General features: G+C 40.0%; 1 protein-coding gene across 2 annotated transcripts in view; it reads left to right on the forward strand.

Moving 5' to 3' along the window:
- Nucleotides 1-12697, forward strand: part of UNC5C (unc-5 netrin receptor C) — a 232995-nt gene that overhangs the window by 77343 nt on the left and 142955 nt on the right. The window lies entirely within an intron of this gene.

The following is a 12697-nucleotide window of genomic DNA, read 5'->3' on the forward strand; positions in this document are numbered from 1 at the left end:
CACAATACATACTTATCAGAACAGGGTAAAAATTACATAAGGAACTATCCTGAGATGTAATTGTAAGTACCAGGGTTTCACTGTGGTTTAGTGCTCATAGGTATGGTTAGTTCAAGATATGAGTACATGAAGTAATGACAAGTAATAGCCCGCCATTTCAGCACTCTGACCTTTCTGAGGACTCTGCTAATCTTCTCATACATGAGGAGCTTCATGTAAAAGCATGCACAGTTCTGGCTTCCCATGAAGTGAGCAATCCCAATTGGAAGCTGATGCCAGTGTTGTGCAAACAGGAAGCCTCTTATGTGTGTCTGCCTTATTTCAGAAAGGTGGGAATGAGCTAGAAAGCTTTTTTCCAGGTTTTCTGCTATCTGATGTTCTTGAAACTTAACATCTTTGGGACACCTGCCTGTGCAATGGACTTTCTTGTTGTCCAGATGTTGTAGCAAAGATGAGGAAACAGAACTGGACTCTTTAATGGAAAGCAGAATGCCATGGTGGGACGAAATAAATCCAGATCTGTGATTTGCCAGATCCCTGCCTCCTTAGCAGACCACAGCAACACTGGGACATCTTATTTCAATTCCATGTACTTAGAACTAGTGTCAAGTATAAATAGAGCTATTCATGCTTCAGTATCTGGTGGTTTGGGTTCTTTTCCCCTTTCATTTTATCCAGTGACTTTAAGAGTTACAAATGAAAAGATCTTGCTTCTCTTTATTACAGTTGCACAAAGTACAGAAGGACTGACCTCGACAGCTTTGTAATTTAGAGCATAAAACCATTTTAAATCCTTTTACCTTTTTCTTTTCTAATTGCTTTCTTTGACATGAAGTTAATTGCCTAATGTTCTTGAGAGAGAGAGAAGTAAAACAAAAGAACTGATAACACTGCTAGCACTTCTGCATGCTATGAGATTTGAGTTCCTAAAGTTTGAAAGACCTTGGAGACCTCCTGCATTCCCAGTGCACCCAGATATCATGACACATTGACAATGTGTGGATTCTTACCTGCTCTCTGTTATTTCTTAGTTTTATTATTGTTGTTGTAATATTTCACTCACTGAATTGACAAAGAAAAAGGGATTTAGGTGACTGATTCTTCTAAATTATTTTGCAAATATATATATAAATAATTTATATCCTCAAATTCAAGACAAAGTGGCACTAATTTCATTTAAAGAAAGGAAGGCAGCAGGGTTACATGTGAAATCCATTTTCATATGAAATAATTTTTGCAAGATTTTATGCACAAATTAATTGTACATATTTTAAAGAAATGACTCTTTTATAGATAATTGTGGTTTTTGTATAATTTGAAGGAACAGATATTATTGACTAGTCGTTATCAAATAATACGCCCTTTGTCCTCATGCTAATGGGGGAAGAAATCCTTAGAGTTTTTTCCAAATAGAGAAGGAAATGAAAAAGTAAAATACCCAGTGTAAATACTTTGTATAAAGAGACTTGTTAATTTAGGAAGAAAATGAGAGAGTAAGAATAATTATATTGCAGCTGTTGGTCTTCTGAGTTTGTCTAGAGCAGATGGCCTAATGGTCTGAGCATCTGGTTTGAAATATCTGCTTTCCCTAGGGACATCAGTTCGAATTTAGGCAAGCTGGGTTTACACCTTTATTTTCAAAACAGATCACTTGATCTGACTCTCTGGTTGGTTTTACGATGGTTTTTGCCCACCACTGATGCTGCTCAGAAGGTTTCATGCAATTCACAGGGCAAATTTTCCAGGTTTGACCTTGAAAGTGGAAGTTACGTTGGCTACATGTAATTCTTACAAAGAAACTTTGTGCTGCTGAGGTATTTGTCCTGATGTCATTGCTCTGAATTTCCCTTGTGTCCCTGATGCTAAGAAGCATTTCTTGGATGGATGATGTATAATTCCTACTTCTCTTTCATGCTTTTAGTATTAACTGAAAAGTGCTTTGCCTTGGAAAATTCACCTGAATTTGGATGGAAGGCTTAAGTGTGAGAGCAAGAAGGAATAAAATTCCCTCTTATATGGAGAGCAACATGGGAGCACTGTATCATCAGTGCTCATTGCAAGGGATTTTGCAAGATAAGGCTTGTTATGTGCTCTGTGTCACGCTTACATCTTTCTTTGCCCCGTGCTATCTGTTATGCAGAACATTCTCTCAGACACTTTCTAATAAAACATGAAAGAACATTTTCTTATGATAAAGAGCCAAATTTGAAACAACAGTAGGAGAATAGGAGGGCAATGGAAGGGCAGGCTCATTTCTTGATCATTGTGTAAAATTGTTTATATTATCATGTATTCCTCATTGCTGAAATCGTCTTTCTAACAGATTTCCTGCAAATTTTGTATTATGCTGAGCTACAGCTGGTGACCTATATGCTGTCATCTGCATGGTTATTATATTAAGAATCTGGGGCTGAATTACTTTCCTCCTCTATTACTTATTGACAGCGTGTTTTCAAAAAACGAAAAAGAAAAAAAATGAATAACAGGGAGATTTATAAATCAAATGATGAGAACAGAATTTAGTCTGCTGCATGGTAATTGAGTGGCAAAAACAATTCCCCCTGCTGAAGAGAGATTAATCGAAAGATTAACCAAAAACACTTGCTATCGGAAGTTCTTAGGACAGTCCAGAATATGTACGAGGCAAAATTAATCCTTCTAAATTGCTAGGAAACTCAGAGACTTCAATATTGAACTCAAAGCTCTGTGGTTAGTAAACCCTTTCTAATCTGTGTCAGGTTTGTAATTCTTTGTTTAGTTTTGGACACATATATAAAATAGATAAGGAGGTTGGCGCTTGATGATCCTTGAGGTCCCTTCCAACCCAGACCATTCTATGATTCAATGAAATCTCATCTGTGTTTGCGCAAGGGGTCCAACACTTGCCTGAGCTGTGTTTCTTTGGTTCCTGTCTGGGTCCCACCAGGCTGGGCTCTGGAAACTGCTCTGAGACTATCTGTCTGACAGAATATGGTGGACACTGTTGATTTTTGTCATGTGGGGAGGCTTTCTTTAGGTTCTGTCCCATTGATGCCTTTTCCTGTTTCTGGAGCTGATCACAGAGCAGTTGGTGCATGCACCGAGTTGATGCCATTAGGCCACTTTAGGTTCTGGCTACATAAGCAAAGGGATCCTTTGTCAGTCAGCTGTATTCATTTTATGGTTACTTTGCATGGTTGTAACCTCCATGAAAAGTATTCTTACTCCACAGCATTGGATGCCAGAGAGCTATGGCATTACATATCTCCAGGGTTGATCAAGGGCTCTAATGAAGAGCATGCCTTATTAATGGGTGTCTGTGTAGGTTATCTTAATAGATGACCTGAGCTTTTATATAGAATATTTAGGATGAATACATTCTGCTGTGATTAGAATTTAAAATAATCTGTTTCTTATGCTTTGTTCCCAATGGGTTTATTGTGATCAAATTAAAATTAAGAATGAAATGAAAAATAAACAGTACTGAAAAGGAAAATGGGTGCAAATTATTTTTACCTCAAATATTTTTCATATTGCAAAGAAGGAAGTGTCAGGAGGACAAGACTTCTGAAAAATTCACTTTGATATCGTGTTTTCTTCATGCTCTTTCCACTACCAAAGCGAGCAAAAAATCCGCATTTAACTGTTTCTTTTTTCCCTTTTTCTTCATGACTGGCAGTTACAGTCCTTCACTTTCCAATTGTCACCTTCCCTTCTCAAATGAGTTCCAGTTCCCAAGGAGGCACTGGGAGGGAGCAAGCCTGCCAGGCATGCCTGCCTGTCCCTGCCAGCTGCATGCACACAGACTGGCAAGTGGACTTAATTCCTCTCTCTGTTGCCTCACTTTTCTTTCTCACCAATATTTCCAATCCTGGAAGTGCTTTTCATAAGTAAGCAAAGAATCCTTTGCTCCTTTTCCAGGACTTCAGTATTGCTCTATTGTGGGTATCACAAGTTTACCATTCCTTTCCCTCTTGCTGAAATTTTTCCTCCACGGTATTGAATTACTCTGAGCACACAAAATGAAGATAGAAGTTTGGGATGATTAAAACCAGGCACTGAAGCAGTGGAATCCTATAGACTGTCTGAGGTTGATATTTTTTTTCTTTTTTCTTTTTTTTTTTTGAGGATAATCTAGTATTTTGCTGTTGCTTTTTTGCCAAGTTAAAGATCTTTAATAATGTACTTCTTCATTACAGAAATGGATTAGTTCTTGAGTAGCCCAGTTTGCTTTCTAAGTGATTGCCAGATATCTGATACTTAAGCAAACCTGCTGCCATTGATTCTTGGTCACTTACTCTGATTTGTTATCACACACTTTGCATGTGATTACTGAATTCCTCTTTATGGACTGTTACTACAAAAAATAATCAGCATTTTTGCCATTGCTGGTCCCAACAGTATTATGAAGGGAGATTGGGGAGGAAAACCAAACCAAAGCAGTATTTCTTGAGTAGTGAAAGGCTAAAACTGCAATGAGCACAGTCCTGTTGCTTGGCCTAGCAGGGCACTTGAACACTGTGAAGTTTTGGGGATCGTGTATTTGCAGTTCATGTGTGGTTTTCATCTGACATGCTGCAGTTCTGAGCTCCTGAGTTCCCTGAGGGCTTTATGTGGATTGAGAGAGACTTAGTTAAGCTTAATTTGATTCAATACTCCAGGAGCCAAGACAAAACAAAGCTTTCATATTTCCTAAAGAGCACGTTATCCTCAGAGCATTTCATTTGTGCCCTCCACTTCTGCAAGCAGAGGGAGCAGTGCAGCTCTGCAACACATGGGGCAGTATCAAGGCTTTATTCCCTTCTCTCTCTGCACATTCATTTAGCTGCTAGAGGCTATATTATTCACCTGTATTTGCCAAGATTGTTGTGTAAATAAGGTGATAAAAATGAGGTGGAAGAGGATATTTTTCTTTGAGCCCGGTGCACACCTAGAGACCACTTTTTGTCTCACTATGCCTGTTGCAAAAGGCTATCTCAGAAAGGAGGGAAGAGAAAATGTGCACTTGTAAATATGTAGTAACGCTTCACAAATAAGAGAAGTGGCAGAAAGGTGAGAAGAACATTATTCACTGATATTGTGATATGTGTAGAAAGTCTTATATCTGAGCTCTCTATGTACTGAAAATGTAATCTCCCGGATATTTTCCCACATGTAATCAAATGATCTTTTTTCACTGCTGACTGTTGTCCTATTTTATTCCTACCCTTGGCCACAACTCGTGAAGCAAATAGAAGGATGGGATGGCACTATTCTCCTGAGGTTCTCAGTCCACATATCAACTCATAAATATCTCTCAGATGCATGTGGCAGACTCTTAGCAAAAGCTGCTGAGCAACTGAGGGAAGTAGCAGAGTAGCTGCCTCCATCATATGCCTGGGAATATGCTTGTGGTATGGTCTTTGGCCAAGGAGTATACAGACAGGGATCCTTCTTATGGCAACATGTGTGCCCTGTCTAGCACACATAGCTATGCTGCAGATGTGCACCTGACACAACTCCAGCAACTGTGGGGCGCAGCTGCTGATGGGCACAGAATGTAGGAGCGTGAGAAGCAGGTCCATGCCATCAGGCATTACAAACCTCCGTACTTAGGCCTATATGAGTCATGAGTCTGGGATAAAACCAGCATGCAAAAGTGCCGTGTAGAGAGGCTAAGGAGAGATGAGGCAGGAGCTGGAAGCCATTTTTCCACATCCATCATTCATCTTGGTTTTGTTGCATGAATGTAGAATAGAGATATTAGAACAGTGAAAGATACTTCTTTTTATTCTGAATTTGCATTTCTAGCTTGTTTTATTAGGATTTACGTAATATTTACATAATATTTTACGTAAATAAATTAGTAATAAATATAAATAATTTGTTAGAAATTTATATAAATATTTGCAGTTTTGCCTGGAAAATCATGGCCCAGTATCATCTTCCATGAGAAGCCATGGCAGGCAGAGGATGGGGGGAGGCATGGATATTGCACAATTTCAGCTTGTAAGAGGTCAGAATCATACAGATGCTCCTCAGGCCTGAAAGTCCAGGACAGCAAAGCCCCAGACCTAGGCTTGCTCTTGCCCTTTCTCTTGCTTTCAGATATTAAAATAAATTAAAAATAAAAAATTAAGAACCATTCTAGGATCTTTTTTTCTTCAAGCTAATGAATGTTTGCAGTGTTTCACCATCCAGTTTATTTTAGATCTATGTAATCTGTGTTTATCTGTCTAAGTAATATGTGTATTCTGCACATATGAGACTCTCCTATTTTCTGTGCTGCATTGCTATTGCTCTCCATGTCCAAGATATCCCACTCTAAGACCAGGATAGTGGTACTGACTAGCAAGATAAATCTGATTTACCTGCAGTGCTACCAAAAGTGTTGCAGTAATGTTCTGTGGAAAGAAAAGGGCAAACACATTAAACTCATTTTTCATACAGCAGAACTCCTTTGTTGGTTTCTTTTGGTTCATTTTGTTTTGCTTTCAGTAAGTGAATAAGATCTGCAAGCATTATTAATAGTCAGGAGCATGAGTGAGCTGGCTTTTACCCGCAGCCCTGCTGTTATCTCTAACGCACAAATAAACTGCAGCTAAATTGCAGAATTAATCACATAAAATTTTTTTGTCCCTGATAAGGAAAATGCCACTCTATTTTTATTTATTTTCAGCCTTGAAAACAATTTAGCTGAGTTCCCCTGGATGTGCAGTTTGCTTCCAATTCAGCATCCTATGGCACTACATTAGATCTTATCTCTCCTGTTGCATTAGCTTTGTCTAAGCAGCTTTCCAGTGATTATATCCACCTTATTCAACTCCGCTGCTAAATGAACTGGGACAGAAAAGCTAATTACACCTTTGTTATGGAGGAAGTTTTCCTATTATTCAGTCTACTCTCTGCAAAAGAAATGCGCTCCTTGACATCTGTTTCTTTTTCCCTGTAGGGTTTGGAGGCTACAACACAATGTAGATTTTCGGGGGTTGGCTTGCAGCCATTGGTAGTGGCAGCAGCAGCTACTTGCTAAAAGATTCAGAATCCTTTTAGTACACTATATGCCTAAAATGCTGAAGGACTCAGACTCCAGATACAATTTTTCATATTGCTTAGTCTGCTCACTGCCTTACCCAGGTCTGCAAGGATTGTTAAGCACTGCTTGCCTTTAGGAAAGTCTGGAGATGGTGAGAAGAGAGGAAACTCACTGGTTTTAATGAAGGGACGCAAAGGAAACTGCTAGAGCCAGGACAAGGCGGCTTGGAGGCAGGAAGGAGTGCAGCCTAGGAAATTGTAGGAAATTGTTAAGCCCTAGAAAAGTAGGGGCAGGCTCTAAATCCAAAGCCACATCCTTTATGGGGCATTGGTAGGTTTGCTGTACATGTAGATTGAATCAGCACTATAAAAATCATAAGCCATAGCCATAAAAAATAACAAGTATGTCTGAGGAAACCATGACCTGATTATGAAAAAGAATTCTAGTTTCACTGAATGAACTATTTCCTGATAATGATTAACTTGGACATAGTAATAAATGCAGTAATAAATCTCCATGTTTGATCCTCTGGGTTTAATCCATGAGACAAGATTTGTGACTGGATCCATTAGCTCTTATTCTGGGAAAAAGTTCTCCATCTCTCATCTGCATACTATTCCTTTGGAAGGTTTGCATTCAGACAGGTTCATTTTCAGTTGAAATAGCAGGAACTTCTGAGAATATTTCACACTAAAAATGTGGAAGATCTGGTCCCAAAGCAAAGCTCTTTTGAGGTGCGCAGCATTGTGCTGGATGTTCTGAAATTAAGATCTGCATGAAATCTAAAGTATTATGTAAAATCCATTTACTGCTTCAGCCCACTCTGAATTCATGCTGCTGTTGCCAAATGTTATGGCTACTGGTGGATCTAATTCTGCAGGAGAGAAGAGCGTATGAACGGTGGGTGTATTGTTCTAGCAAGATAGATTTAGGGCAGAATGCAGGACTTAACTCTACATTTCACTGCCCCTGTGGATTTCGATTGGTCTACTGCAGGCATGTTCAGGCAGTTTGAATGTTCACTATATATATTTGCACATTTTGATAGCTTGAATTCCCACCATCAGAAAGGTGCTAAAGCAATGAATTCATCATGAGAGATTCAGCCAAATCAGGACATTATATCTGAACAGATCTGGGCTTTAGAGTAATTCAACACAAAGAGAGAAAATGGCTCATATTTAGTCTCTTGTAAGTGCCTACAAAATGGCAATGGTAATGGTTCTGTTGTGCTCTTTGTATCTGTTGTAGTTTCTATGGAAATAAAGAAGAGGAGTTACTTATGGAGCAACCTATGTGCATGTATATATGGAACACACTGTGCTTGGAGTAAAAAAAACAAGAGAGGATGTATAAGTGCCTGTTTACAGGTTGTTACTTCTGACAGTAACGGGAAAATAAGTTCCTTCGCAGTGTGCATTCAGACACTAAAACAATAAGCTTGTTACTATCCAGAGTATTCAAGGTCCCTTAACATCAGTGAGAGCTTAATTATAAAATATTACCCCATAATAAGGACATGAAATGTTTTCTAAGTGTAAACATCCAGGCTGCTCCTATTACAGCCTCCTGTGTACCTGCTTTGGAAAGACTCATACTTCTTTGCCAGTTTTCGGTAAGCAGAAAAGAGTGCAATCCTGCATGCTCTCAGCTGTACCAGCTGAATAGTCCATTGACATCAAAGAAAGCCTTCAGAAGATAAAATCTCAGCATTCCATGGCCAAGTAGGATTTCACTGAGGCCCTGTAAATTAAAGTCTGTATGTACAGTTTTTGCAGATTTTGGACCTTAAAGACCAAACATTGCCCTGAGGTAAGACTGCACAACCCTTTTGAAGTCATTAAGACTGCAAAGTGTGGCTTGTGGCTGTGCCACTAAATGTCTGAAGAAAGATTTCTTTCTTCCTTTTTTTTTTTTTTTTTTTTTCAATCTGGTGAGGTGTGAGACTCTAAAGGATTGGTCTTGGGTGAGTATCCAGAAAGTGATTTAAATTAGTGAGCTGCACATAAATTTCTGCTATTTTTATTTGATCTTTACTGACATTCAGTCTTAAGTTCAAAAGAGCAAAATGTTCAAAGGGTGCTCCAAAGCAGGCACTCTGTCTCCAGCTGAGCACCCATATCCAAACGGTTGGCATGCAGAAACACTCTTCTGTCAGCCCAGCCTGGGGTCCTTGCTGGGAGATTCTCCTTCTGCAGGGTGCTTGTCATCTGCTGCAGCATCCAGACCTCTGCCTTCCTGTGTGGGACAAATGTGGTGGGAGGGGTAGATGTGCTCAGCACAGACGGGAGAACCATGCAAACATCCCGCTCCACTCTGCTTCCTAAAGCAGTGACCCATGCCAGTGGAGAGGGGACATCAGTCAGCACCCACCACATCCCACTTCTGTGCACTTTAGTGACCCATTTCCTACCCTTTAGTGGCTTTTTCTCCTCTCCTCTCCTCTCCTCTCCTCTCCTCTCCTCTCCTCTCCTCTCCTCTCCTCTCCTCTCCTCTCCTCTCCTCTCCTCTCCTCTCCTCTCCTCTCCTCTCCTCTCCTCTCCTCTCCTCTCCTCTCCTCTCCTCTCCTCTCCTCTCCTCTCCTCTCCTCTCCTCTCCTCTCCTCTCCTCTCCTCTCCTCTCCTCTCCTCTCCTCTCCTCTCCTCTCCTCTCCTCTCCTCTCCTCTCCTCTCCTCTCCTCTCCTCTCCTCTCCTCTCCTCTCCTCTCCTCCTTTTTTTTTTTTCTTTCAAGCCCATGCCCTTGGGAATAATCTGTTTTCATCTTTTTCTTCCAACTGCAATTGAGGTGACTGAATGCATCAGCTACGTTCACAAGATCAGCCTCCTGGGTTTGTAAAGACTCACATGGTTAAGCTCTGATGGTAAACTTCTTTTCTTCCTTGCATATCTACCCCAGAGAAAATGGTCAGAAAGTGTGTTCCTGGCCTGGAGACTCACTAACCTGCCACTTAAAGATGGTTGAAAGGGTTACTCTATATTTATGGAGAGTGCAGATCAATAAATCTTTAATAAACATTCAGTTTTCAGAAAATGCATGTTTTCATCTGCAGGAATACTAAATCACTTGCAAAGATGAGGTTCACTACAAAAGCTCATGTATAAAATGTCAGCCCTGGGAATTTTTTGTTTTAATCAATTTGCTTAATAAAATACAATAAAGTTATTAGAGTTATCAGGGAGATACTTTTCAGAAATCTTACACCTACAGCTGTCACATTTATCAGTGCGAATCACAAAAATAAATAAGAAATGCACAGCATTCAGCTCAAGTTGTGTTTGCTGCCAGGATGCTTTATTCCATTGCCTCGCTAGCTGAAGTTTACAACGACAGCATTGAGGATCTGATGTCTTTGTACTGAATTTTTTAGTAATCCTTAGAAGAAGGAAAAGTCAGTCATATAACCAATTAAGACTATGGGTTTGGATTTGGAGTAAGTGACACTTCAAAGAAGGCTAAGTTTGCCCAAAAAGACATTTTCTCTGTCACTTTTAGTTCAGATGTGAGATATATATTTGTAAAATGGTTGCTTGTTTAGTATATAAAAGCCATCTAAACAAGCTTGTGGTTGTAACAATGACGGTCATGTTTAAAAAGTAGTTGCATATATTATAACATAATAAGATAATAAATAATACATGTCTGTCTATATCTATCTGTCCACCCATCCATCCATCTATCCATCCATCCATGTAAATCCGTTCCTCTTAACTGTGAATTACAAGTAGCAAAAAATGCTCTTTCTGCCTAATATGCTCTATTTTTTTCCCCAGGAATGACTTTGAACCTCCACATCAGATGTAAAAGCACTCATTTTTTGCTCAGCCCTTGGTTAGAAATCTATATGTTCTCTGTGTAGACACAGATGTCAGCATGACCAACACGCTGCCCTCCACTTGCATTTAGAAATTGCTTTTTGTGTTTTGCCTTTCTTTTTGTGGGGACTGTTCTGAAGAACAGGAATGTTCTTTTGTGCAGAAAATGTTGCAGAGCCTATCAAAACCCTATCAAAACCCTTGGTCTTTGCATAGATCTGAGGAGTAGGACCTCTTGGGTCTAGGTGCCAGCAGTGTCTCCCATGTGCTGCCGTCAGCTAAATGGCATTTTCTGTTTGAGAATGGAAGTCCCTGCTGCTTGTGATGGGGAGCTGCACAGTGGCTGAGGAGGGTGATGGGCGAGTGTCGCCACTTGGCATTGTAGCAGCTACCACCAGCTGCAGGCTCCACTTTTAATAATTGAAAGCTTTGTTTCCCTATGCAATATGCTTTATACCCTCCTCCTGCAAAAACTTCCCAGTTCCTTTGCCAAGCTTTTATGTTGCAGAAATCATCTGTGTGGGATGTAGCAGCAGAAAAGAGAAATAACTAAATCTCCTCTTTCAGACAAAACTTGGTCACTGCAGTGGGGAGCACAAAATGTAGGGATAAGTACAGTGAATGGGTGGAAACCACAGCCAATGAGGCCAGCACTGCGGGGCAGGAGGGCTTACACAAGCGACCATAAATCTTGTTTGGTTCTGTTTGCATTCCCAGCATGGATTATTTTCGTTCTGCGGATTTATTAAATGCCTCTTGTACTGGTGGATCAGTGCTTATTTGTCAAGTTAAAGCAAGCAATAAATAGCCTAAGCTTGCCTAGGCACAATGGACAACAAAACAGAACTTCAGTTATTGTTCTAGGAAATAAAAGTGAATAATCAGGCCAAATTTAGAGAAAATTGGAATGCTTTTAGTGCATTTCTTGCTTTTGCGTTCTGCTAGATCTCTCTGGAGAGAGGGATCTGTGCTGGATCCTTCCTGTAAGCAGCCTTCCTCTAGCTCTGGGGCACTGATCCCAAGCAGCCCCTCTGGCTGACGAATAATCACTGATTTTCTTTATCTGAATATTGGCATCAGCCTGCAAAGGCTGACCCAGGCCAAGCATGTGCTTCATCCTTTTACTTTAGCTCCACTTTTTCTTATACTTTGGAGTAGCAATGGAGCTGCATGTCCCCCGGAGATTCACAGGTAGGTCATCTCTGAGCCTGGCATGCAGGAGTTTTGTGCTGCATCCACAGTTGGCCCTTCTCCATGCAACCCATTAAAGCTTTTACATTATAATTTAGTCTAAGAAATTCTATTTTATCAATTTTATTTTCCTTCAGGTATCATAGTGAAGGTGAGATTAGGTAATACAAATGAAGATGGTTTTAACAGCCTGTTAAAGTCTCTCTGCTAGTTTTATAACTTAGTTTATAAAGCACTTCTGTGAGTATTGACTTTGTTATAAGCAAAAATGCAAAAGCTGTTTGGTCTTTTGAACAAATTTCTTCTTGAGAGAAGCAGCACATTGCGGGATTTAGTTGAGATCGTTCAACAAACATACAGGGTTCCCAGCGTTTGTCTGCCCACAACCCCTACATACGTTCTATGCAAACCTTTTCTTTTCTACTTGTTTTTGTTGATCTTCTCTAGTTGCGATCCACTGCCCAATTACTTACCTCTACATCTGAGATATTTAATTGGCTTCTGTGGTTTCAGAATGGATTTTGTCATGTTTCAGTGGAGAAAATGTTGCTTTGACCAACCACTGCAAAATCTAAAATTCAAGAAGGTATCAGAAGAGAACGCAGAGATAAGAGACCATCAAACAGAATGCCTTTTGTAATTTCAGATGGCCCATTCCTTTCTGGTTTGGGCAAAATACCAAACATATTACAGAACAGA

Source organism: Tympanuchus pallidicinctus, unplaced genomic scaffold, assembly GCF_026119805.1.
Source record: "Tympanuchus pallidicinctus isolate F22 unplaced genomic scaffold, pur_lepc_1.0 scaffold2, whole genome shotgun sequence".
Classification (NCBI taxonomy): domain Eukaryota; kingdom Metazoa; phylum Chordata; class Aves; order Galliformes; family Phasianidae; genus Tympanuchus; species Tympanuchus pallidicinctus.